Here is a 27,363-nt window from a genome sequence, read left to right as displayed (position 1 = left end):
ATTTCAAGGGAAAAATTGTTCTGGGGCCGGGTATCGAACCCGGATCCTTTGGCTGAGCGCGTCAACGCCTTACCGACTGACTTATTCAAGTCAACTTTACCTGAAGCCAGATTTATATAATACACGTCATTGGTCGTTAACAGAGAGCCACAAACTTAAGTCACACAAAGCTTGGTGTGCACTCTATGACGTCTTGTCAACCCACTTGAGGCAATAATTAAGCCTGGATCTGGTAGAGTTCCTGGGTAGCTCAGTTGGTAGAGCATTGGCGCGCTTAAAATTATTCAAGTCAGCTATGAAAGCCAGATTTGTATGTCTATATTATAAATATATTACAGAAACGCATAGTAGTCTAAGCATTAAAACGGAAATAATTAAAATTCATATTATAGATAGAGTGACCATAATTCCTTCGAGTGAAAGTGGAACTTCAATCATTTTCTTTAGGGAAAAAGTGGTACATGTTTTTTCTAAAATCCAGTATTCGTTTTATTTAAATTTGATCCATATTTTGCAGAAGGCAACCAGCCCACATTATACCTAAACTGAGAATAATGCACTTTAGAGCTAAACATGAGCGATAAATTCACAATTAAATATAACTACATACTTATTGCTTTAACCAAAAGCGTATTATACCAAGTATCTTTGTTCAAAATATAATTATATCCTTGCAATTAATTATTGAGACATTAAATTTGTTTGTGGATTGGTTCCTTTCTGTAGAATGTGGTCCATTTAATCATAAGACTGATACACATACCAAAATGAAACGTTAATAACAATAAAAGAAGGAGCAAATGTTAATAATTTCAAATTATACTTGTTAAAAATAGTATTATACCCATAAGAAGAAATTACATGCACTTTGAAGTTTATTAATATTTATTTCTATTTCTATATATTAATAGAAATTAAACAAGATTATATAATATACATATTGAGTGCAATGTTCATATTATGTGCAATAATAGTTGGTTTAATTATGTGTAGGCCTATAAGTGCAATAATGGAAGTAGATTTTAACTTATAAGTAGGTTTTTATCATTGTAATAATTAAATAATTTAGAGTGATATAATAATTAATAAAACTATTGTTTTTAATATGTTTGATTTTAAATCTTGTTTAATTGTCAATTTTTCAATTGTATATTACCACACTTATTTAAATATTTGTGTTATAACCATACAGGGCGTTTCAAAAATCACGCATATTTTCTGTTACAGCTAAATGGAAAATATGTTTGTTATATAAAACAATTAATGGCTTATGTAACCATGGAGAATAATAAAATCTTTCCGAGTTAGTACTAATCATTGCATGTGATCAAACAAAATACATTTTTAGGTTAGGTCTCGTGAATCAATTGTTTAGTCAAATCAATGGATTTCATATTGTCAGACAAAATACTTAACATGTTGATCCCTTTCTCGTATAGTTTGCCTACGAAAATATGTTACAAATTATTCAATTATCTAGAATAAACTTCCAACATAATGGTAAAGTACGGTAAATAAATAAGTCATTCAGTACGTAGGATAGTGATTATACTTCATTTGGTAATATCTGGTAACAGTTGGCAACACTGACATGATGACAATATTTGCTGTTCAGGAAATGATTTTATGTGACCTTCATTAGGCCTATATTTAAGGGACACTGGGGGAGTTGTAATATAGGCCTACAATACATCTATCCCACAGCTCTAAAATTATTAGATATCACGATCTTCGGTTCGAATCCCGTTTCAGAACATTAATTTTGTTGAGATTGTGATATATGCTACCTCAGTGAAAGCTAGACGTAGTGCCTTAACCACATTATGAGAGTCCAACCATATGTTTCCTTCCGTTGCTTCTTAAGAAGAATTTAGTGCAGGCGCTCTTGATGCCTCATTTTGATTACTATGACACTCTCTACACTGACCTTAACATCAGACTGACAGACAGACTGCAGCGTGTTCATAATGCATGCGTTCGATTTATTTGCAACGTCCGTAGATCTGACCGTATCACACCTTCACTAAATATGCTGTCCTGGGTCCGTCTCAAAGAGCGAAGAACTATTCACTCTCTCGCTTTACTCTTCAATATTCTTACACCTCTAACCCTAGCTACCTAGCTTCTCGTTTTCAACATTTGTCCTCATATCACGAAATAGATACTCGCTCACAACACCATATCACACTCTCCATTCCTAAACACAGAACATCCTTCTACTCTTCATCTTTCACGGTCTCTGCAGCTCATCTCTGGAAGTCTCTATCACAACATGTTAGAGACTGTCGGACATTGTCTTACATACTTACAAATGGCTTTTAAGGAACCCGAAGGTTCATTGCCGCCCTCACATAAGCCCGCCATCGGTCCCTATCCTGTGCAAGATTAAGCCAGTCTCTATCATCATACCCCACCTCCCTCAAATCCATTTTAATATTATCCTCCCATCTACGTCTCGGCCTTCCTAAAGGTCTTTTTCCCTCCGGTCTCCCAACTAACACTCTATATGCATTTCTGGATTCGCCCATACGTGCTACATGCCCTGCCCATCTCAAACGTCTGGATTTCAAGTTCCTAATTATGTCAGGTGAAGAATACAATGCGTGCAGTTCTGTGTTGTGTAACTTTCTCCATTCTCCTGTAACTTCATCCCGCTTAGCCCCAAATATTTTCCTAAGCACCTTATTCTCAAACACCCTTAACCTATGTTCCTCTCTCAGAGTGAGAGTCCAAGTTTCACAGCCATATAGAACAACCGGTAATATAACTGTTTTATAAATTCTAACTTTCAGATTTTTGGACAGCAGACTGGATGACAAGAGCTTCTCAACCGAATAATAACACGCATTTCCCATATTTATTCTGCGTTTAATTTCCTCCCGAGTGTCATTTACATTTGTTACTGTTGCTCCAAGATATTTGAATTTTTCCACCTCTTCGAAGGATAAATCTCCAATATTTATATTTCCATTTCGTACAATATTCCCGTCACGAGACATAATCATATACTTTGTCTTTTCGGGATTTACTTCCAAACCGATCGCTTTACTTGCTTCAAGTAAAATTTCCGTGTTTTCCCTAACCGTTTGTGTATTTTCTCCTAACATATTCACGTCATCTGCATAGACAAGAAGCTGATGTAGCCCGTTCAATTCCAAACCCTGCCTGTTATCCTGAACTTTCCTAATGGCATATTCTAAAGCGAAGTTAAAAAGTAAAGGTGATAGTGCATCTCCCTGCTTTAGCCCGCAGTGAATTGGAAAAGGATCAGATAGAAACTGACCTATACGGACTCTGCTGTATGTTTCACTGAGACACATTTTAATTAATCGAACTAGTTTCTTGGGAATACCAAATTCAATAAGAATATCATATAATACTTCCCTCTTAACCGAGTCATATGCCTTTTTGAAATCTATGAATAACTGATGTACTGTACCCTTATACTCCCATTTTTTCTCCATTATCTGCCGAATACAAAAAATCTGATCAATAGTCGATCTATTACGCCGAAAACCGCACTGATGATCCCCAATAATTTCATCTACGTACGGAGTTAATCTCCTCAAAAGAATATTGGACAAAATTTTGTACGACGTCAACAAAAGTGATATTCCTCGAAAGTTACCACAGTTGGTTTTGTCCCCCTTTTTAAAAATAGGTACAATTATGGACTCCTTCCATTGTTCTGGTACAATTTCCTTTTCCCAAATAGCAAGTACAAGTTTATAAATTTCGCTATATAATGCACTTCCACCCTCTTGTATTAATTCTGCTGGAATTTGATCGATACCTGGAGACTTGTACTTTTTCAGATTTTCTATCGCAATTTCGACTTCTGAAATCGTGGGTTCGGGTATAAATGGCTCAGCAGTTTGTATTTCAATTTCGTCCCGATCATTTCTATTTGGCCTATGTACATTTAGTAGTTGCGCAAAATAGTTTTTCCATCTGTTTAGGATTGATGAAGAGTCTGCAAGCAAGTCACCATTCTCATCCTTGATCACGTTTACCCTTGGCTGATATCCGTTCTTAAATTCCTTTATACCCTTATATAAATCTCGAATGTTTTTATTCTTACTATTTGTTTCTACCTCATTCAGTTTTTCCTTCAAGTAACCTCTCTTTTTATTCCTAAGTGTACGACTTGCTTCCCGTCTTTCATTGAAATAATTATCTCTATTCTCCTCAACTGGATCCTGTAAGAATTTCAATTTTGCCTGTTGTCGGACATTGTCTAGTTTAAAAAATAAATTAAAATTACACTTTTTCAATTCAGATTCTTTTCAGTTATAAGCCTTTTTCTCTGCGATAGTTCTGTAAAAATATAGGCTATATATTTCTTTCCTTCCTTTCCCCTTTTTGTTTTCTTTATCAGCCGATGAATTTATTATCATAGCCTTTTTAGTGTGAATTTCATTTAATATTCGTATTTCTTTTCTTTTTTATTATTATTTTATTACATTCCATTTTGTTATATTCTACCTTAAGTTTTCCATATTAACCATTTGTACTAAATGAGTTACTTTTGCTATATTCCAATGTATTTTACTTTCTTTTTTCTAGTATTGTATTATTTTCATGGTTTTTAGTGTCGATTTTATTATTATTATTATTGTTATTATTATTATTATTATTACTATTATTATTATTATTATTATTATTTTAATATGTTAGTATTCTGTTCTTTAACTTTTGTTAAATTTTAACTGCTTGTATACTTCGTGACCTGGTAGAGTGTAAGAGAAGGCCCTATGGCTTTAACTCTGAATAAAGAATTATTATTATTATTATTATTATTATTATTATTATTATTATTATTATTATTTTAATATGTTAGTATTCTGTTCTTTAACTTTTTGTTAAATTTTAACTGCTCGTATACTTCGTGACCTGGTAGAGTGTAAGAGAAGGCCCTATGGCCTTAACTCTGAATAAAGAATTATTATGATTATTATTATTATTATTATTATTATTATTATTATTATTATTATTATTATTTTAATATGTTAGTATTCTGTTCTTTAACTTTTTGTTAAATTTTAATTGCTCGTATACTTCGTGACCTGGTAGAGTGTAAGAGAAGGCCCTATGGCCTTAACTCTGAATAAAGAATTATTATTATTATTATTATTATTATTATTATTATTATTATTATTATTATTATTATTATTATTATTATTATTTCAATATGTTAGCATTCTGTTCTTTAACTTTTTGTTAAATTTTAACTGCTTGTACACTTCGTGACCTGGTAGAGTGTAAGAAAAGGCCCTATGGCCTTAACTCTGAATAAAGAATTATTATTATTATTATTATTATTATTATTATTATTATTATTATTATTATTATTATGTTTACTAGTGGTAAATGACGGAATATCCTGCCGGACGCAGACTTATGCCTAGACCCACTCAAGATCATACGAGTAAAGCCAAGGAAGAGCAGAGGGGTATTCGGTGAACAAAAGCGTTTTGAGTCGAGTGCTCTGCAGAAGCTATTTCGTTCGCACCTCCACTTCAGCTAGTGAGCCATGCCGCTGCATACAGAATGCGAAGGCTGCGAGTGCAATTCTTGGCTAAGCTGACGCGACGCGGCAGCTTGGGAAGTGTCCAGATACTTCAGGTTAGATGCCGGTTTCGCAGCAAGACTTACTGTATTAACACTCTGCAATGACATTGATGGGACATTCGCAATTTCCTTGAGGCTATTTGCTTACTGCACGCTGACATACAACGACAAACATCACTTTAGAACTTATTTCTTTACAAATTAATGGGAACGGAAAGAAAATAAAGCTTTAGATCAACCGTGGCGAAAACGTAATCGTGCGCCGAGCCACTGTGTAACCTGCAACGTGCATAGCACCTATGGAGGGAAGCGGACACCCGAAGGGGAAGTGAAGCAACTGTCTGACTTATTAACGGATTTTCATTTTCCTTACGCCAAGCACTTAAATATAATTTTATACAGTACATGTAACGAAGAAAGAAATGAACAAGAAAACATAGGACACATTATCACAACCTATTAACTGACTTCAGAATGTCTCTGCGACAGAGTTTCAAAATCAGTAATTATGTCACTTACTGCCAGTCGTAGTTGATCATGAAGGTATTTGTCTGTCAGTCGTGATCTAAATTTGGTCTTTACTATTTTTATTGTTGAAAATAATTTTTCACAAACGTAAGTTGTAGCGAACATGGCTTCAACAGAGCAAGCGAAAGAACGAAGCTTCGGATATTTATTTTTTGGCAAAGATTTGAAAAGTTCAACATTCGTCAAGTCCTTACATCTAGCTTTCATTTAACATCACATAGTAAATCTGTGAGTTTAAATTGAAGATCTAACCGCATTAATCGTACATCTGCTGAAAAAGGATCGACGTACAGAGCTGATGATGATGATGATGATGATGATGATAATAATAATAATAATAATAATAATAATAATAATAATAATAATAATAATAACACTTCACCTTTTAATGTTTCATGAGTGACATGTAGTATAATGCCGTTTTATGTTATACAACCGTTTTCCTCGTAATACTTGTGAACAAATCATACATTTAATAAAGAGTGCGTCAGAAAGAACGGATGGATTTCAAACTATCGATACGCAGCGAGGAGAGAGATATAGTGAGGGGGACCACGACTGTTGGGTCAGCCATAGAATGCAGTTTCAGTTGAGAACATGGTGTTGGTCTGGTGTACAACGTGCTTTCATCGTAGAGACATTTTTAAGAAATGAAGAGTCTGTGATCGCCACTCAGGACTCATTTCGACATCGGATGTCACGCTAGGATTCCAACTCGGAATACAATTTTGCGGTGGGTGGCTTCATTTCGTATCACAGGTTCAACATTAATGAAGAAATCACCTGGACGAAATTCTATTGCACTGAGATTGTCCGAGGCTACAGTAAGATCTCGCGCCCTGCGACTTCTTTCTTTGGGACCATTTGAAGGCGTAAGTTTGTAAACATCGATCACATACACTGGACGAACTGAAGACAGCGATTCGTGAAGAAATCGTGGCAATTGCACCAGCTATGACTGTGAAAGTGATGGCGAATTTCAGAAAACGCCTCGATGCCTGTATTGAAAGCCAAGGACATCATATGGATAATGTTGTTTTCCATAAATAAACTGCATGTATTGGTGAATATGTTGATAACAATAAATTTTTGATTTGATGAATCTTTACAATTTTCTTGCCATGTGAAATCCATCCGTTCTTTCTGACGCACCCTGTATTATCATCATATTGGCAGCAAAAAAAATGCGTCCTCCCATCCTACTTGAAACTTTAGTTTTTATAGAGGTACATGGTTTCGAGAGAGACATTGCGGTGACGCCACTCGCAGGTCAGAGACAAATACAAATGGAACGGAGTTTGACTCCAGTGAGTGAGAGGGTGGGGGTTGGGGGAAGTAGGAAGTAAGAGTAAATGCACAGCTATCATTGCGAGCCACAATGTGCTCCCGAGTCACATTTTCGCCACGGCTGCTTTAGATTGAAACAAAGCATTAATTAATCCCGTTTGGAGCAATGAATTTCTATACTTACTCGTTCGTAACTAGTACGAAAAGTCTTTCGCGCACTCGTTCGACACGAAAGTATCACTTTCTGTCCTAGTTACGTGAATAACTATTGACAGTCTATCTGTGTATAACGATTTCACTTAAACTGTTTGACGGATATCGTTTATATTTGGTATGTATTAGTAAATTCATCCGGGAAAAAATAGACATAAAATACAAACATTTTAATTGAAAATTAATGAGTCTTTATTTTCAAGGAACAATACAAAATGACCGATTTACTCAAAATCTGGTCCAAATTGTCTTTTTGTATTGTGCATTCAACAGAATGACAAATGAAACTTCAGCTACAGCTTGTAACATTGTGAAGCAATTGTTTCAGGCAAATTAAACATGTTACGTGTATTTATGAAACAAAGTTGTATCTGAGCACAAGTTCAAAATGTAGGTCAGCCCTGACTCTCTCTGCCGATACCATAGAGACAATTATTGTTAAGCCTAGCGAAGTGGAAGGCCTGCCTACCTTCCTTTGTCAACTTTACAGGACGAGAACGGTCTCTGTGTAAACGGATTATTTACAGCGATTGTAATGAACTTCATCGGGCGTATGTCCATTATACGACATTGTTTTACAACTTCTCCCTAACGATTGATGTAGGAATTCGCTTCCAAAGGACGCTTACTGTACTGTTAGTTGTTTCTCGATTAGGTACATAATATCATAATTCTGTTACAAACCATGAATAACGTTTAATATTTCCATGAATTTAAAATCGGTTTTCATAAATTACGCAACAGTATTGGGATCAATTATAATATGAGTACCGGTAGCAATATTTTGTGAACTTGTACAGAAACGACAATTATTAAACCATACAATTTACAGTCCTTGGTAGCTCAGTTGGTACAGCGCTGACCTAATATCACAGCGGACTCGAATTCAAATCCTGGCGATGGCGGAATTGTGTTTGTGGTAGACAAGGTCGAGTTTGCGAGGGTTTTTCTCAGGGTAATTTAATTTTTCTCGTCATTTCAACAACAATCTCCACAATTCTCCTTTCATTATAATTTCCGTTCTGAAAAAATAGGGCATCTCCAGTGTTTGTGTGACGCCAAATCGATCTCCACCATGGCGAACATTCCTCATGGTTTGTCCAAAGATTGTTAGATGGCAGAGGGTGGATTCTAGACGTGCCTAGATAAATTGAATCAACAATGAGTTGTTTATCTTTATTTGAGCGGTAAATTGAGTCCCATTCTTTTTAATCATAGTTTCTTAACGAGGTGTAGTAAGTTGAGTACATCTACTTGATCGGCTAGCGCGTCTGGCCGCGAAACCAGGTGGCCCGGGTTCGATTCCCGGTCGGGGCATGTTTCCTAGTTGAGGTTTTTTCCGGGGTTTTCCCTCAACCCTATATGAGCAAATGCTGGGTAACTTTCGGTGCTGGACCCCGGACTCATTTCACCGGCATTATCACCTTCATCTCATTCAGACGCTAAATAACCTAAGATGTTGATAAAGCGTCGTAAAATAACCTACTAAAATAAAAATAAACCTGCCTGATCAATGTATCTGTATTTAATATTCATTATTTCAAGTGAATGACTTCTCTTTGATTGGCTGTTTGAGACTATTAACTTTGAGTCTGAACGTCTGACGCCATCATAAAAAGCACGCATCACTCAATACTGTTAGGATAGAGAGTACCATTTAAAATTTGCCAGCACTGTAACCGGTCGCAGCGTAGGCGAGTGCTGGAAAATCCATGCTGTCTGGCCCAGTACAGGATCAATTTGCCAATGATTCTTATTTAAAAAAAAAAAAATTAAAAATTATTGTTTATGGGGAAAATATAAAGTTGCAATTATTGTAATACCTATGTTTTTGTTTTTCCCCTTTTACTTTTTATTCTGTTGATTAATAAAATATTTATTTTTATAAGTTCGTGAAATGCTCCTTGAGCACGAATATGTACTCTTTTTGGGGGTGTTAGAATGCTTTTTTTTTTAATAAAAAACAATATGTATATTTGTTCTAGTAATAAACAGTAATAGTAACAGCCAATGGTTATTGTCCAGCACATAAATAAATAAATAAATAAATAAATAAATAAATAAATAAATAAATAAATAAATAAATAAATTAATTAATTAATTAATCAATAAATAACATAATAAATAAATAAAATAATAAATCAAAATAATAAATAAAAAAACAAAAAATGAATAAAATAATAAATAACTAAATAAAATGATAAATAAATAAAATAAGAAATAAATAAATAAAATAACAAATAGATAAATAAAATAATAAATAAATAAATATTATTATTATTATTATTATTATTATTATTATCATCATCATCATCGTCATCCTGGGTTCTGAAGCATAGTAGACTATACTTCATATATGCATTTAATTTCAAATTTGCCACTAGGTGGAATCGTTATCGATCACTTCTTTTCTGTGCTTGTCTATCTCCTGACATCTCTTGGGACTTATAGAAAGCACAAGAAGATCGATTCAATCATTGCAATGCGTGTTCAACTATTTGTAAATGAAAATGGCGACCAGCAACTCAACGCCAAGGCACCGTAGAACATGCTTTCGAAGTAGGTACACAGTAAACGTTATATTTTTAAAGGTAAAAAAATTATGATGGAAGATGTATGTGCAGAGACCCGAATATAGTATAATATACCTACATTTTTGTGCCCTAACTGTAACCATCAGAATTTTCTCAGCGTTTTTCCTCATTTCAGTGGCTTTCTTTTTAAGTATAGAATTATGTTGAACTTAAAAAATAGAACAAAAAAGTCTCAGGATTCAGAAGAGTATTTTTATTATTATTATTATTATTATTATTATTATTATTATTATTATTATTATTATTATTATTAAAAAGTAATGTGAAATGAATGCATCTACAAAGAGAGATATAATTTAATGCGGTTATATTTTTGTGTTATAAGATTAGAATATGACAAACTGTTTCATGTTTACTTGGAGCTCAAAAGAAACAGAAAAATAAAACTGGCATGTTGAGTTTCTCTTATTTTGGCACGGCAGGTACGTCAGTTAATGCTAAATTGTATAGGTCTTTTATAAGAAGCAGTATTATAGAATCAGAGGAAAGTCTGTAATAATTCCACGTAACACATTCATAACCTTCCCGGAAATATAATGGAATCAAGCCGCAGTACACAAAGGCTGGGAGAATAGAGATGCTCTACATCAGCAGACAGCTTGTTTGCCTGCCTCTCCTGCATGATAGCATCTTCTTAAGTGCCGAGCAACATTTTGGAATAGCGCTCAGTGGAAAGGAAGGTCATGATCATGGAAAGGCCGAGCCTCTGAGGTCGTAAGACCTTCCATTCAAGGCCGGGTACAGCAGAGGAAGAGATCAGGTGACTTCACGTGTATTTTTGATTGCAAAGTGTTATTGGTTACGTTATCCGCACACGTTTCTTATATTTAATGAGCACGTGACTACGTTCTTCTTCGCTTACAATAATAATAATTGTACCGTAGTAGAAATCCATTCTTAAGAGTTTGTTACTATAATTTGATTTGATAGTTGTGAAAAATGTAAAATGCATGCGCAGTATAGGCATTTAGATCGCTGGTATATACGTATGTATATATGACTTTTAAAGTTCATTGCCGCCCTCACATAAGCCCGCCATTTGTTTCTAACCTATATAATATCATTAACTTCAGGGGGTTATTCTTTGAGATATTTCAAACAAAAAAGTTTAATACTTATTTTGCTTGTATTTTTATTTATTTTAGTAGGTTATTTTACGGCGCTTTATTAACATTTTAGGTTATTTAGCGTCTGAATGAGATGAAGGTGATAATGCCGATGAAATGAGTCCGGGGTTCAGCACCGAAAGTTACCCAGCATTTGCTCATATTGGGTTGAAGGAAAACCCCGGAATAAACCTCAACCGGGTAACTTGTCGCAACCGGGAATCGAACCCGGGCTACCTGGTTTCGCGGCTAGACATGCTATCCGTTACTCCAAAGGTGTGGACGTTTGCTTGTATTTGCTTCCTTTTCTAGATAAAAATGGTTTTATATGAAACATTTCACAGCATGTTTTAGGAAAGCCATTAATTTAATTTGTAATATGTTCAGTTAATTTAAGAGAGTAGTGTATTATGATAATAAATTATTGAAAGAATTTTAGTTTTGTCCTTTAAATATGATACGAACAAATGTAACATCTTAAAATTCCTTTTCAGAACGAAAAGTTAAGGCCCATTCACAATGAAAATTAAACATAACTGTAACATAAACACAGAAGTTTGCGGCCAGGCTATCAAATGGGATCATTCACAATGATTCACATAAACACTGACATTAACATTGCCGTTAGACGTTAACAGAAAGTTTGCGAACTCCAAACTTTCATTCATATGCTTACGTGATTTGCAAACAGTAGGCCCTATACAATCGTGGAGCGCTGAAGTATACGACAGAATATGAGGAAATGGCGTCGTTGTTATGTTTCCATGGTTACCAAGTATCTTTGCGGTTATGTTTATGTCCCAATCATGAATGATGTGATTTTACCCTAACGTTTACATTCTTAAGATAACACTTATGTTATGTTTAATTTTCATTGTGAATGAGCCTTTACATTTGTTGCGATTAAATTTCTGCAAATTTAAAGGTAAGGTAAAAAGGTAAAGGTATCCCCGTAACATGCCATGAAGGCACTTGGGGGGCATGGAGGTAGAGCCCCATGCTTTCCATGACCTCGGCACTAGAATGAGGTGGTGTGGTCGGCACCACGCTCTGACCGCCTTTTACCCCCGGGAAAGACCCGGTACTCAATTTTATAGAAGGCTGAGTGAACCTCGGGGCCGTTCTGAAAGTTTGGCAACGAGAAAAAATCCTGTCACCACCTGCAAATTTAAAGGACAGAACTAAAATTCTTTCTATAATTGTTTACCATAATACACTGCTCTCTTAAATTGACTGCGCATATCCGAAATTAATTCAGTAGCTTTCCCAAAATATGCCATGAAAAGTTTCATAATATAATTTTTTTTCTCGAAAAGGAAGCAAAAACGAGCAAAATCATATTACAATTTTTTATTTGAAATTAATGACATCACTTACGATTTTTCCGGTATATGTAGTCTGCCTCACGTGAGAGAAAATTTACACAATTATAAAGTTAGATCAGATATCCATGCTTATCCTACCAGGAATAATCACAATGTAAACACCCCTTACGTGAGGCTAAGCAAAACTATAAATAGATACAAATTTTTAAGCATCAAACTTAATGCACTACCCTCGTCTGCTAGAACCGTGACAATTAAAAGATTCAAGAAAGTAATTAAAAATGACTTGCAAGCAAGCTACAGCATTTTACTCCTGTGTCGAATATTTAGAGTGTAACAAAACTTTAGTGTTCTAGATAAATGTTACATTTGAATTTGGATAAAGTTCAAAACTGAAACAATTTAAAAACTTTATTTTTTAGTTGGTTATTGAACGACACTTATCAACCACTAGATTATTTAGCGTCTATGGGATTGGTGATAGCGAGATGAAGCCGAGGATTCGCCATAATTACCTGACATTTACCTTATGGTTGGGGAAAACCACGGAAAAAAACCCAACCAATCAACTCAAGCGAGAATCGAACCCGCGCCAGAGCGCAACTCCGGATCGGCAAGCAAGCGCCTTAGTCGACTGAGCTATGCCGGTGGCAAGATAACATTTAAAACCCGATGAAAACTCAAGATAGTAATTGATAGTATTGGGTTGGTGCATTAATTCGTAGCGTTTTTGTTTCGCGTGTTGGTACTTCGGTTGCTATGGGTTTATTTACTGATTGTCATTTTTTTTTTTTATTTGAAGTTAAGTTGTGCTTGAGTTTACGTATTGAAGATTTCATTCTTGCAGATAGTTAGTGGAGCCGTGGACGCTAGAAAATCGAGTGTCAAGTGGAGAAAGTGGAACATTTCCGACATCTTCTTTTTGAATTCAATAGATGGGCGAAGGCCTAACAACAATAGCTGTAAATACAACAAAAACCCGATCGTGCAAAAAATAAAAAAATTTCAAAACTATCTGTAACTCAAAATTCAATTCTTGGGAATTACGACAGTATTATTCTAGGAGTGCGATATGTTCTCCAAACCTGGTAACAGTATATAGGTCTAAATGGCTGACGTAGAAGAAAATTACAATTTTATCGTGAAAGCTTGCAAGCAGCTGTTTCCACAGCCGAGTTACCTTAATTAATTATTTAGACTAATTTGATTTTCTTCGGTGCGAAAAATGGTGGAGGTGCGGAAATGGGCGTGGAAGTCTACTTACGGAAATGCGTGCACACCCTTTCGTACCCTCTTAACGACGCCCATGAGGACTAAGGGGGAGGTTCATTGTGCCTACCGTCATGTGATGACCGCAATTTTAACGCTGCGCGCAAGCTTCTATGTGAGTTTGAATTTCACCAACGGCATGGGTGTTTGTTGCCCATGCACCATGTTGTCTTAAATGAAGACGTCACGTCAGCCAGTTCCACAGCGTCAGAGCGAGTAAAGGTCGTAGGTTGAGGTTGTCCATGGATTGCCATAGAATAATGTCAGTATCTGTAATATTTTGAAATTTAATAAGACCACAGAGATGAATATTAAATTATTGTTTACTTTTTAAGAATTAAGATTTATTTCTTTTTATTATTACTTTAGTCTAATATTTTTTAGTAGGTGGGCGGCCGGATAGCTCAGTTGCTAGAGCAGCTGGCTACGGACTGGAAGGTCCGGGGTTCGATTCCGAGTGGTGATGGGATTTTTCTCATTACCAAACTTTCAGAACCGGGTCTTTCCCGGGGGTAAAAGGCGGTCAGAGCGTGGTGCCGACCACACCACCTCATTCTAGTGCCTAGGTCATGGAAAGCATGGGGCTCTACCTCCATTCCCCTCAAGTGCCTTCATGACATATGACGGGGATACCTTTACCATTTTTACCTTTTATTTTTAGTAGGTTATTTTACGCTCTCACTTTGAGAGAGGAACAGAGATTAAGGGTGTTTGAGAATAAGGTCTTAGGAAAATATTTGGGGCTAAGAGGGATGAAGTTACAGGAGAATGGAGAAAGTTACACAATGCAGAGCTGCACGCATTGTATTCTTCACCTGACATAATTAGGAACATTAAATCCAGACGCTTGAGATGGGCAGGGCATGTAGCACGTATGGGCGAATCCAGAAATGCATATAGAGTGTTAGTTGGGAGGCCGGCGGGAAAAAGACCTTTGGGGAGGCCGAGACGTAGATGGGAAGATAATATTAAAATGGATTTGAGGGGGTGGGATATGATGGTAGAGACTGGATTAATCTTGCTCAGGATAGGGATCAATGGCGAGCTTATGTGAGGGCGGCAATGAACCTCCGGGTTCCTTAAAAGCCAATAAGTAAGTAAGTAAGGTTATTTTACGACGCTTTATCAACATCTTAGGTTATTTAGTATCTGAATGATACGAAGGTGGATAATGCCAGTGAAATGAGTCCGGTCCAGCACCGATAGTTTTTTTAGTTGGTTATTTAACGACGCTGTATCAACTACTAGGTTATTCAGCGTTGATGAGATTGGTGTTAGCGAGTTGGTATTTGGCGAGATGAGACCGAGGATTCGCCATAGATTACCTGACATTTACCTTACGGTTGGGGAAAACCTCGAAAAAAAAAACCCAACCAGATAATCAGCCTAAGCGAGGATCGAACCCATGCCCGAGCGCAACTTCAGACCAGCAGGCAAGCGCCTTAACCGATTGAGCCACGCCGGGGCTACACCGATAGTTACCCAGCATTTGCTCGTATTGGGTTAAAGGAAAACCCCCGAAAAAAAAAATCTCAACCAGGTAACTTGCCCCGACCGGGAATCGAACCCGGGCCACCTAGTGTCACGGCCAGACGCGCTAACCGTTACTCCACAGGTGTGGACTCTAAAGACTGGTTCACAATAAACCGGGAACGAGAACCAGAATGAAAACAAGAAGCAGAGAACATGAATATGAAGATTTTTGATTCACAATAAACCGAGAACGTAGACGACTATGCATAACGATATGTAAAGTCGATATTACGCATTCTGATGTTATTTGTGTATAATTGACCAATGGCGTTCTCTCATGAGTACAAGGCAGCCAACATAAACACAGGTTAACCAACTTTGAAATTTCAACTGAAACATTTCATTAGGTACGGTATTATGCCCATGCATCTTTATTATCACAACCTATTTAAGTCTACCATAACGTAAAATAATTAGAGAAGAAACATTTGTAATAGAACAAAAATGAACACAACAGTAGTTATTGAATTGAAGCATGAATATGTAGTGTGTAATACAACCAATACAGTAATAAAATATGATTCACTTACGATCGGTGTTCAAAGACGCAGCTATTGAAAGCCACGTATTCTCATCCTTATACGAGGTGTGCCGCTTATCGTAAACGTGAGGATTTTCCTCAACACTCAATATTAGAATCTCATCAAATAAAACTTGCTCCATGATGCACAGCACAAAACAAAATAATGCATAGGTTATGTCACGGTCTTCTTGCTAAAAAATATACGACGACGAAATAGCTTTTAGAAGGCAATAGAATGAATCTAGTGGGCTGTGATCGGAAACGTGAACGCCAAAGTTGAAACTTGGCCAACTCTCCGTTACCGATCCCGGGCTCCGGCAAGCTTTTCGTTAATTGTGAATGCTCACATTTAAATGTACACATTTTAACAATTTTACCGTTTTCGTTTCCGTTCCGAATCTCGTTTCCGGTTTATTGTGAACCAGCCTTAATAGTTAGGGACCATATTCTGTCCCAGAGCGTACAAAGATTGGGTTAGTTGTTCACAGACTATATTGGCGTGACGCACTCTTATTTCGCTTCAACGGGCAGACTGTCTGAGGTTTGCAGTGGCAGCTCTTTTTTATGATAATTGTTTCTCATATAGATCAAATTAAACTTAAAGTAATGTGAATGTGAACTGGTATTTAGGTGTATGAAACCAATTGATTAATGGGTTAGGGATGAAATGAAAGCTGAATAAATCCGAATACTGCATTTTAGATTTATACTTTTTTGTTTAATTCTGTTATGTTATAAAGTACAGGGACATCATTTTATTTTTACTAACATTTCTGATTTTAACCAGGCTATACCTTTGGATCGGCTGAGAACCGGAAACACCGTTTGCTCCCCCCTTCCACGACTGGAGTTCGATGGTACTGGCGTAAAATACACACAAATCACTTTACTAGGTATAGGAGGGAAGAAAAGTAGTTCATCCATTTACGTAAACTAGGAAATATCGCGATTTTGAGTTTGATAATTTTCATTAGGTTTTTGTTTAATCAAAATACAGTACTGTATTAACAATGAGTGTTTTTACTCACGAACTGAGCTGTCCATGCGGACGTATTCATTATGCATTGTATATTATACTGTCTACAGCACATTAGCGTACACTATAGAGAATGAAGTTAAATTGAAAAATAATCATAGTATGGATATTTAAACACAATTTTGAAAATGGTGGCAGTTCATTTCGATACAGACTTTAGTTCTAATGTGCATATTACCGAACTATGTACGATTGTACCTAATTCCAATTACCAGTTTCGTCCTTCGTACTAGTAACTAATGTTGAAATAATTCTGTACCTACTCTGTAAAAGAGTACCTTACGTTCTGTATATTCAATCTTCGCTTCTGTCCGATCCGAAAAGGTAAAATTACTCAGACATGCTATCTACTGTCCGCCCAAGTGGTCACGTCGCAGTGTCGTACAAAGGTGGAAAATCACGTGACAGTTAATTACTTAACGAGGCCCTTTTATTTACGTTATTTTAAACAGTTGTATAATATTACGTAGACGTCCAATTCCTAACAGAAATTAATGTTCTAAGACAGCCTAGTCAACAGCCTTGACAGAGAATCTGGTTGGGGAAACCGGGATGCGACGTAGGCAAATGGACGACAGTATCTGTGCGAAAATGATTCAATAATGAAAGTTCTTTCGTCACTGTTAAACGTGAACATATTTTTGGAACGTACTGTTTACTATGACCGTAAGGCTACTAGGACTGTATATACGGTCTTGGATCTGTGTGGAGGACGGTTGAACTTCATTGTAGAAGGGGTGGGAGTGAAGTACATTAAAAAACTCAGGTACAATAAAAATTGAAGTGAAAATAAAATGATGTCCCTGTATAACATAACTTATCTTTAGTTAATGTATTTACACACGTGTGCTTCAATGCAAAATATGTAATAGAAAAAATTATAAAAACATGACAACTGAAAGCCCATCCATCTACTGAAAATTCTGAACTCCGTTACAGTGAATTGTACTCCGTCTTTCATTAAATTATATTAACGTAGTACTTCAAATTAAACAGACTGAAATGAATTAATTAACCATTAGTGAAAATATTTACTTATCTCCTGTAATGCTACTTTACGGGATTTTTTTGCCACTTTCTTACGTACTATTTGCCTAATATTATACACTATGACCTGGTCAGTGCATGAACTGGAAAAAACTTTGTAGATTGTAGTCGGATGAATTACATCTGTGAAGAAATTTACTTATTTTCATAGCTGCAATTGCATCCCCACCGCTACAGTACCTACTGATAGCTTGCTGCCCCGTCCACGCTGCTCGCATAGTCAATGCTTGCCTTGACGTCATTCTGTTTCGTAATGACGAACGCTGCTCTATTCGATGCAGACAGTGATATCACTTTCAAGTTCAATAAGATTTCTAGTTTTTGTTTTTTTATGACAATCACAGATGATAATTTTATTTTGCGTAAATAGAAGGTGCAAATGTTATAAAAATTTAAGAGATTTTTTTGATCCAAAACTGATCCACGTCCTGCGAAGAAAAAGTCTAGTGTCAACATTATTTCAGTAGGTATATATTTAAATGTATTTTTCCTTCATTTTTTTTATAATATCAGCCATTAGAATGCAAATGCCTAAAACCGGATACCATATCCATCGTAATAAGTAAATAACTGTATTGAGTTTCTTCAGGAAAACATTCCAAAAGCTGTTGTTTAAAATTGTGCAAATTTAATTGCACGTCCGCAAAAACAAACAGTATTTTTCGTATCATACAGGGCTAAATTTTCCATTAGTTCTTCTGTCTGTTTTTCGAATGGTATACTGTATTGAGGGGCCACAAACTAAAGTCTCGCCCGAAAGTAGGTCGAGCTTTCAAAAAGTTTGTGAGCCACTGTTATAAATAAATGCTTTAATAGTACATTATGCAACGAGCCTATAATGGTAGTAATTAAGATGCAAGTATGATTGTTTATGAAACGAGCGTCTTAATTACCATTATAGGCAAGTTTCATACGACTTTTTATGCTCGACCATATTTCTAAATTGAAAGTATTGAAAATTAGGTCTTTTTATGGTTATGTGCGAACTGACCTGAATTGTGAGATGTGCGCAGACGCGAAAGTATTGATTTTTTCCGAGGCCGAATGTCATTGACCTTGGCACAGAATAAGAATGAACATTAGTCTGATATAACCTGGAAATTGATTTAGAATTGAAAAACGAGATGACAAATTGAATTTATTTGAATATTATTTTCAATTAACGCTAATTATTATAGTAACAGAACATAACCTTCTGCGACAGTATTGGATTTCCAGCCTCCGTGACTTTTCGCTAATTGTCTGTCGATTGCATATCCGAGAATAATCGATATAACGGTACAAAGCTGACTTGTGATTGGCTGAAGACCTGTACTTTAATGAGTAGGTGTACTTTAATGACATGCATTAAATGACTGCTACCAGGTGTATAATTACTACATTTCGGCATGATCGAGCATAAAATTACTTTTTCTACTACATCTCATATAGAGTGTTAGTTGGGAGACCGGAGGGAAAAAGACCTTTGGGGAGGCCGAGACGTAAAGGGGAAGATAATAATAAAATGGATTTGAGGGAGGTGGGATATGATGATAGACACTGGATTAATCTTGCTCAGGATAGGGACCAATGGCGGGCTTATGTGAGGGCGGCAATGAACCTCCGGGTTCTTTAAAAGCCATTAAGTAAGTACTACATCTCATATTTCAATTTGATATTAGGCCTACATCCTTTTTTCGGGAAAGTCTTCAATCATACAGTAAAACATTACATTTAGTCAAAACTCATTCCGTTTGATCTCAAATAATATAGAAGAAATAAGCACAGATCGAGAACGGAGAATTGCGACAATGTACGAAATGAAATTGTGCGGTCTGATTAACTTATACTGGCAGTGGGAATGATACCAGCTTGAGGACTTTGCCCCGTGGGGGATGCTTATTAAGTAACAGACTGCCTCTATTATTCATCAGTATCACTATCTGTGCGGGTATCACGCGGTTCAACGCCCGTCTCGACGGAAACGCGTCACACGTCATTGGCTAGTCCGTGGTCCGCGACCCGCCGGCGGTATTTATAGCGCTACTGTTCAATTAGTGCGTTATATAGGTCATGGTTGTTATGGCAACACTCGTGTGACATGATAGGCCTTGACTGCACAAGACGTTGGTTTCGGAGAGGTTTTTGTGACTCCAAGGGTAAATTCCAAATTATATTGCAGAGGAATGTTTCATTCCACGAAAGGATATCGCCAACAGCGAGCGCAATACTGCAACGTGCAGTGCGACCAAGCGTTCAGCAGTATCGGCGAAATACTGGAACTGAAGTAAACGTCTTACGTCATTCTTGACAATCGCTGACAGTGTTGCCAATCTCTCCATTCCCATTTTTTCCCACATTTTCTTCCACATCATAACTAGAGCCCGGATTTTATGTAGTATGAAAATGGGAAATATGTACTTAAATATGTGTTGGAATTAAAAATAATGCTTTTAATTTATTAAAATCTCATTTAAATGATAGAGTTCAAGCTACTAAAATTGATAATGTATTAAGTGAATTTATTAAAACTAAAATAGGTGTTCCGCAAGGAGCAGTCCTTGGACCGATTTTATTTTTAATATATATTAATGACCAGGGAACGGATTTATATGGACTAAAAATATATGAAATATGTAAATATATATGTAGTTATTTTTACCAAAATATGGAATTAAATATGGATTTTTACCAAAATATGGAATTAAATATGGACTTAAAATTATAAAAAAATGACTATGTACGTTAAATATTGGTACATTTTAATCAAACTAAACAAAAAATATAATGGACGTACCTTATCTTCCAATGTAGTTTCAACAAAACACAATTTTTATTGTCTGTTACCATAACAATAGGTTACAAACATTTCTTTCAAGTGCTGAAAAGTGAATCTTCTTCTATTGTCTCTGAGGATAGATTTATACTGACTAAAAGAGCGTTCGACGTCACAAGAAGTAACTGGTACATAATTCAATTTCACAATGTCTGCTGGGGATAAGTCCAAGTTAATCTTCACTGTTGATTCACCACTCATCACAGCAACAACCTTTTGTAGTTCTTCATATCCAGGGTTTTTTGAAAGTACAGTGTCCACCTTAGCTCTTACTGCATCTGCAACTTTACCTCTACCACGATTCAGTTGTTCCACAGTACTATTTATAATTTCAAAACTTTCAGATAGTGAAAGGTGCCTATTTTGGAGACTTTTGAGCGTTTTTATGATGCATGAAAATGTATGCTGAATGTGAGCTAAGTCATTCTTCACACTTATGTCACAGGTAACTGTTTTCGCAGTATCAATTGAGACTGCATCTTCAGAGTCCAATGCAAGGAGAACATTGTTAATAGAGTCTATATGTTCGGCATAATATTCAACTGCTTCTAGCCATGTACCCCATCTAGTTAAAATTGGCTTTGGTGGCAATGGAATTTCAGGGTACATTTCTTTCAACACGTTAACTCTACTGGGAGCTTTGAGAAATACTTTTTTCACTGATGAAATCAACAAATCTACTTTAGGGAAATTGTCTCTGACCACTTCTGCCACACGATGAAATGCATGCGCCACACAAGTAAAATGAGTCAATTTAGGATATACAACAGATAATGCTTGTCCAGCTTTGACCATATAAGGGGCAGCATCGCTAATAAAGAATAACACATTATCGTACATAATACCCTTTGGCCACAGGATACCCATAGCTTCGTTGAACAGTTTAACTATAGTTTTGTTATTGCACTTTTCTAGAACATCACAATGTAAAAGAATTCGTTCAGAATATTGTTCACTTAACAAACCGATAACTACATTACCAACAAGTCTACCTTCTTTGTCGGGAGTCTCATCAATGGAAACCCAAATTGAACTATCTTTAATTTCATCTCTTATCTTCTGTATTGTCTCATCGTAGATGGATGGAGCATACGTCTTCCTAAGTGTTGACTCATCCGGGATTGTATGTTGAGTATATTTTTCAAGGAATTCCCTGAAGACCTTATTCTTTAGTTTGTAGAGAGGAATATCAGCAGAGATGAGAGAACGGCACAGGTCGATGTTAAACTCAGATCTTACATTCGATGTTGTTGGTTGTGTTAAAAACAATTGTCTCTGCTTGGAATTTAGTTGTTTGTTGGCCTGATGTTTACTAGTTGTAATGTGTTGTTGCACCAGGAACTTTTGTGTAGATGATACTGCACACTGACACAAATTACAAAATAATATTTTATTGTCAGTTGATAAACCATCTTCTTTAAATTCTGAAATGTAACTTGTTAGTTTTGATTTTAAATTGACTGAATGACGTACTTTTGGCATATTTACCGTCTTTATAGTATGATTTACAAAACTGAACCTATGTGTACTCTGACTGGCATTTAACTGTTGAGCTGCACAACTGAAGTCTGTTAAAAATTTTAAATTAAATTAATACAGTTTTGTAACTTACTTTCCCATTGTTGATAGGACTGCTAATTTTCAAATAACTCTGATGTTAAAGGGATTACTGAACATGTGTTTAAATCTCTATTGTTGAAATGTATTTTTAAAAGTTAATGGAATTTTGTTTTGTTTTATTGTTAAACCTAATATAATATGGACTGTTTTATATGAAATATGGAAAATATATGGAAATTAACGAAAATATGTACTAAACTCTAAAATATGGAAAAATATGGAAAATAAAAGTAGGATTTTTCAACCCTACACATTGTGAAACATAAAGATAATGCAAAATATAAATTATATTAGCTTTATAAGTAAATATGTATTTACATATAAATCCTTTCCCTGTTAATGACCTTTTAATGATAGACCTTAAAGAATATGAAGGTGATTTGTATTCTTATGCTGATGATACTGTTTTTCTTTTTAGTGGAAAAGCTTGGACTGATGCTTATTATAATGCAAATTGCGGCTTAAAATTAATAAAAAAATGGTTCGATTTAAATTCACTTATAAGTAACAAATGTAAATGACACTCGGGAGGAAATTAAACGCAGAATAAATATGGGAAATGCGTGTTATTATTCGGTTGAGAAGCTCTTATCATCCAGTCTGCTGTCCAAAAATCTGAAAGTTAGAATTTATAAAACAGTTATATTACCGGTTCTTCTATATGGCTGTGAAACTTGGACTCTCACTCTGAGAGAGGAACATAGGTTAAGGGTGTTTGAGAATAAGGTGCTTAGGAAAATATTTGGGGCTAAGCGGGATGAAGTTACAGGAGAATGGAGAAAGTTACACAACACAGAACTGCACGCATTGTATTCTTCACCTGACATAATTAGGAACTTGAAATCCAGACGTTTGAGATGGGCAGGGCATGTAGCACGTATGGGCGAATCCAGAAATGCATATAGAGTGTTAGTTGGGAGACCGGAGGGAAAAAGACCTTTAGGGAGGCCGAGACGTAGATGGGAGGATAATATTAAAATGGATTTGAGGGAGGTGGGGTATGATGATAGAGACTGGCTTAATCTTGCACAGGATAGGGACCGATGGCGGGCTTATGTGAGGGCGGCAATGAACCTTCGGGTTCCTTAAAAGCCATTTGTAAGTATAATTAATCCCATTTTCTTTAAATAATAAAGATAATAAACCAATTTCATCTATACTACTAATTGAAATGCATAATTTTGATTGTTCCGATATAAAGTGCACTTGTTCAGTTATTAATGAAGTTAAGCAGGTTAAATACTTAGGTATAATTATTGATAATAATTTAAAATGGAATAATCATATTCATTATATTTGTAATAAATTACGTAAACATTATGTTACTTTGTTATTCTAAGAAATATTTTGTCATTTAATTGTTTACGTGTAATTTATTCAGCATTATTTCAATCTATATTTATGTATGTTATTATAGGCTGGGGTAGAACTTATAAATCTAACCTTTATCCATTAATTTTACTACAGAAAAAAGCATTAAAAATGTGTTTAAAAAAGCATAAAGATTACCCAACTAAATTGTTGTTTAAACATTTTAATACAAATGTATTACTTTATTTTATTAAAATATTTTCATAGAAATTTTAATAACTTTGAAAGGTATATACATAAATATAGAATTAAAAATATGAATTCCCTGCGTTTGTCTGAACCAAAATGTAAAACCAATGCAGCTTTTTTATCATAGCATGAGTAGGGGTCTCAGATTATTAAACATATTTTATTCAAAAAATATTTCAACCACGAATCCTCTCCAAATTAATAAAAAAAAAATATAAAAAAAATGTATTGGATTTATAGTTTGGGTTTAAACATATTAAACACTATTTAATCTGTATTCACTCTCAATTTTAATTTTATTTTTATTTTTGTCTGTATTCGAATCCCCTCCTGAGCACGAGTCTTACTCATTCAGGAGTGGGCTAGTTTATCTTTCATTGTATTTATTAATTTGTATTCATTTCAAACTTACTAGCAATAAAAATAAATAATAAATAAATAAATAAAAAATATGTAGCTAAAAATAGCAAAATATGTAGATAAATGTGTAATAAATAAAAAAAAAAATATGTAACTTAAAAATCTAGCCTTTATTAGATGTATTTTTGAACACCGATAAGTAAGCATAACTGAAAAAAAATTAGAGGTGCACATGAGATTCAACCTCATTTAATTATATTGTTTGGAGGCGCAATTAATACGTTGCTCGTTTCTGAAGGGAACTTCACTTTCATTGGTTGTTTACTTCTCTGTCCTGTTGTTTTGATCATTACAATACAAAGTTCTTACAAAATAATAATAATAATAATAATAAGTTCAATTCTCTTTGCAGATGATTTGGTATTATTAGCACTTTCAGAAGACGACCTCCAAAGGTCAATATATAATTTGCAGCAAGTAGCAGCCACATACAATATGGAAATTTCAACAGATAAAACAAAAATTATGGCATTCTGTGGGAAATACCCAATACAAAGTAAAATTTGTCTCGATAATAAAATATTAGAAAGATGTAATAGTTTCCCATATTTAGGTTACAATCTTTCCATTTTTGAAGAATAATTGGACATATCACAGAAAATTAATAGGCCTAAATACACAAGAGCTATGGGCATTATAAATAGTGTGATGAAACCATCCTTGGTTCAGAAACACACCTGCATACGTTTCTACAACACATTGGCACGACCGATGCTCAGCTATGGCAGCGAAGCATGGACACTGAGGAAAGCAGATAAAAGCAGAATAACGGCTTGTGAAATGAGATTCATGCGAAGAACAGCGGGCTATACTAAGTGGGATCTGAAAAGAAATTGTGAAATTTTAAAGGAACTAAAACTCAACCAGTTTTAGGTTACATTGTTGAATATCAGTCTAATTGGAAACATCATTTGGAAAGAATGAGTAATAGTAGACTCCCAAAGGCAATTTATGAGTATGTACCACATGGCCAAAGATCTGTGGGTCGTCCTGGTAAGAGATGGCGTGAAAATTTTATGTGAGACCTTAACAGGCCTTGTGGCCTAACACTTGTCAGGCAGAAGAAGATAATAATAAGTTTATCATAAAGTAACGGATTGCTCTATGGTAGGTATGCGTCCAAGAGATCAAATACACAGGGTTATTTTTGCGTAGCCTAGGAGACAAATCTCGCGATACTGGAAAAAAGTGAAAGGGCGCGTTTTTTTCTAATTACTTTCCAGAATTCTGCTATTTACACGTCATTTGAACGTCTGCTATCAAGAAATAATTGATGAAAACACGGCATTATAAAATGGACATGCAATAAGTTGGCCAGACGAAGAGAGGTACTACTACTATCTGAAATGAAATTCCTGTATCGTCCTTGGCTTGGTTTGGTTTAGCCTGGTCAACTAATCATAGAGTAAGTAGAAACTTTCCCTTCCGTCTCAAGGGTAATTAAAGTTACACAAAAACTGAACTTGAGACACAATTTTCATTAGTTGCAGTTAGAATTACGTATTAGCAACCAATCATATTTGTTACAGGGTGTGTTAATATTGTTTAAAGACTTTGATAATTCATGTCAAATTTCTGCACATTTAAAGGATAAAAACTAAAATTCTTTCAATCAGTTTTCATCACAATACACTGCTCTCTTAAACTGACAGAGCGTATTGGAAATTCAATCAATGGCGTTCCCAAAACACACAATGAAATGTTTCACGTAAAACAATTTTTTATCTCGAAAAGGAAGCAAAAACGAGCAAAATTCTATCGAACTTTTTTTGTTCGAAATATCTCAAAGAATAACATTACTTACAGTTCACTAAGTGTATTCAATAAAGAAATGAAGGGAAAATACTCATTAACAATACAACATATAAAATTGCATTACATTTATTTCACTTTCAATCATACTCAAATGAGAACCATTTTCTTGAAAATCTAAATATTACAATAACACACAGCCAAGCATAAATGTTACACCAAATAGAGACATTCCTCTTTCGCTTTTTGTAGCTAAAACATTGTTCAGTCTTGTATATTGATCATGTTAATGTTAATTTTCCTTTGGGTCATTTATTTCATGCAGTTTCCTAATTATACATTTTAAAATCATATACCAATTTCTTTCTGTGGGGACGGAGGGCGTCATATCATCTTGATTTGGACTGCTTTCTTATAGTGGGACACACTAACTCCTCTTTCTGTCGCACTAATAACGATAGTAATAATAATAAAAGTAATATAAAGTTTATGAAATTAAACGTGTTACGGAATAAGATATTTTGCTCTCACAATGAGGAGTGTGAACTATTGCAGTTTGTTAGCTGACACGACTCTGCTTCCGGACATCGCGTGCTGAGGACCAATAAACAGTGTGGATTAAGAGCGAGGACAGATTTGTTCTCCACGCAGGGTTGTCCCATCTGTTTAGAAATGTAAATCAGACGAATCCAATTTGTAATATTTTTAGTAATCTATTCCGAGCCTTCAGAGATAGAAGATATTGAAATAAAAAAACACTCTCGCATTTACATATAAAATCATTTCAATTACTGCACAAACATGAAAATGGGATCGTTCTGCATGAGGAATGTGTCTCTGTCCCCGAGCCAGAGTTCTTGCTTGACGTCGACGTTAGATAGATGTGATATAGGCCAGTGATAGAAACTCAAATGTTACTACAAATCACTTTGTGCTTTGCAAAAAGAATGTTGCAGTTATCGTATTACAGACTGTAGGTTAATACAAAGTTGAATTCCAATTGTATTGTATTGTATTGTATTTATTAACATTCCATGGTATTCATACATGCTTACAGCTAGAATATGTAACAAGTCAAAAAACTTAATACTATTATAAAATCTTAATTTATAGTCACAGTCTAGATGAAATATATACAGACGAGATTTACAATATAGTCTACTA

The 27,363-nt window shown here is 35.2% G+C and overlaps 1 protein-coding gene across 1 annotated transcript in view; it reads right to left on the bottom strand.

The window, feature by feature from the left end:
- The window catches only part of LOC138712458 (transmembrane protein 198), a 363,343-nt gene that overhangs the window by 290,458 nt on the left and 45,522 nt on the right, over positions 1–27,363 (bottom strand). The window lies entirely within an intron of this gene.

This window comes from Periplaneta americana, chromosome 13, assembly GCF_040183065.1.
Source record: "Periplaneta americana isolate PAMFEO1 chromosome 13, P.americana_PAMFEO1_priV1, whole genome shotgun sequence".
NCBI lineage: Eukaryota > Metazoa > Arthropoda > Insecta > Blattodea > Blattidae > Periplaneta > Periplaneta americana.
The sequence above is the reverse complement of the archived record's forward strand: the minus strand, read 5'-3'. Positions and strand labels throughout refer to the sequence as shown.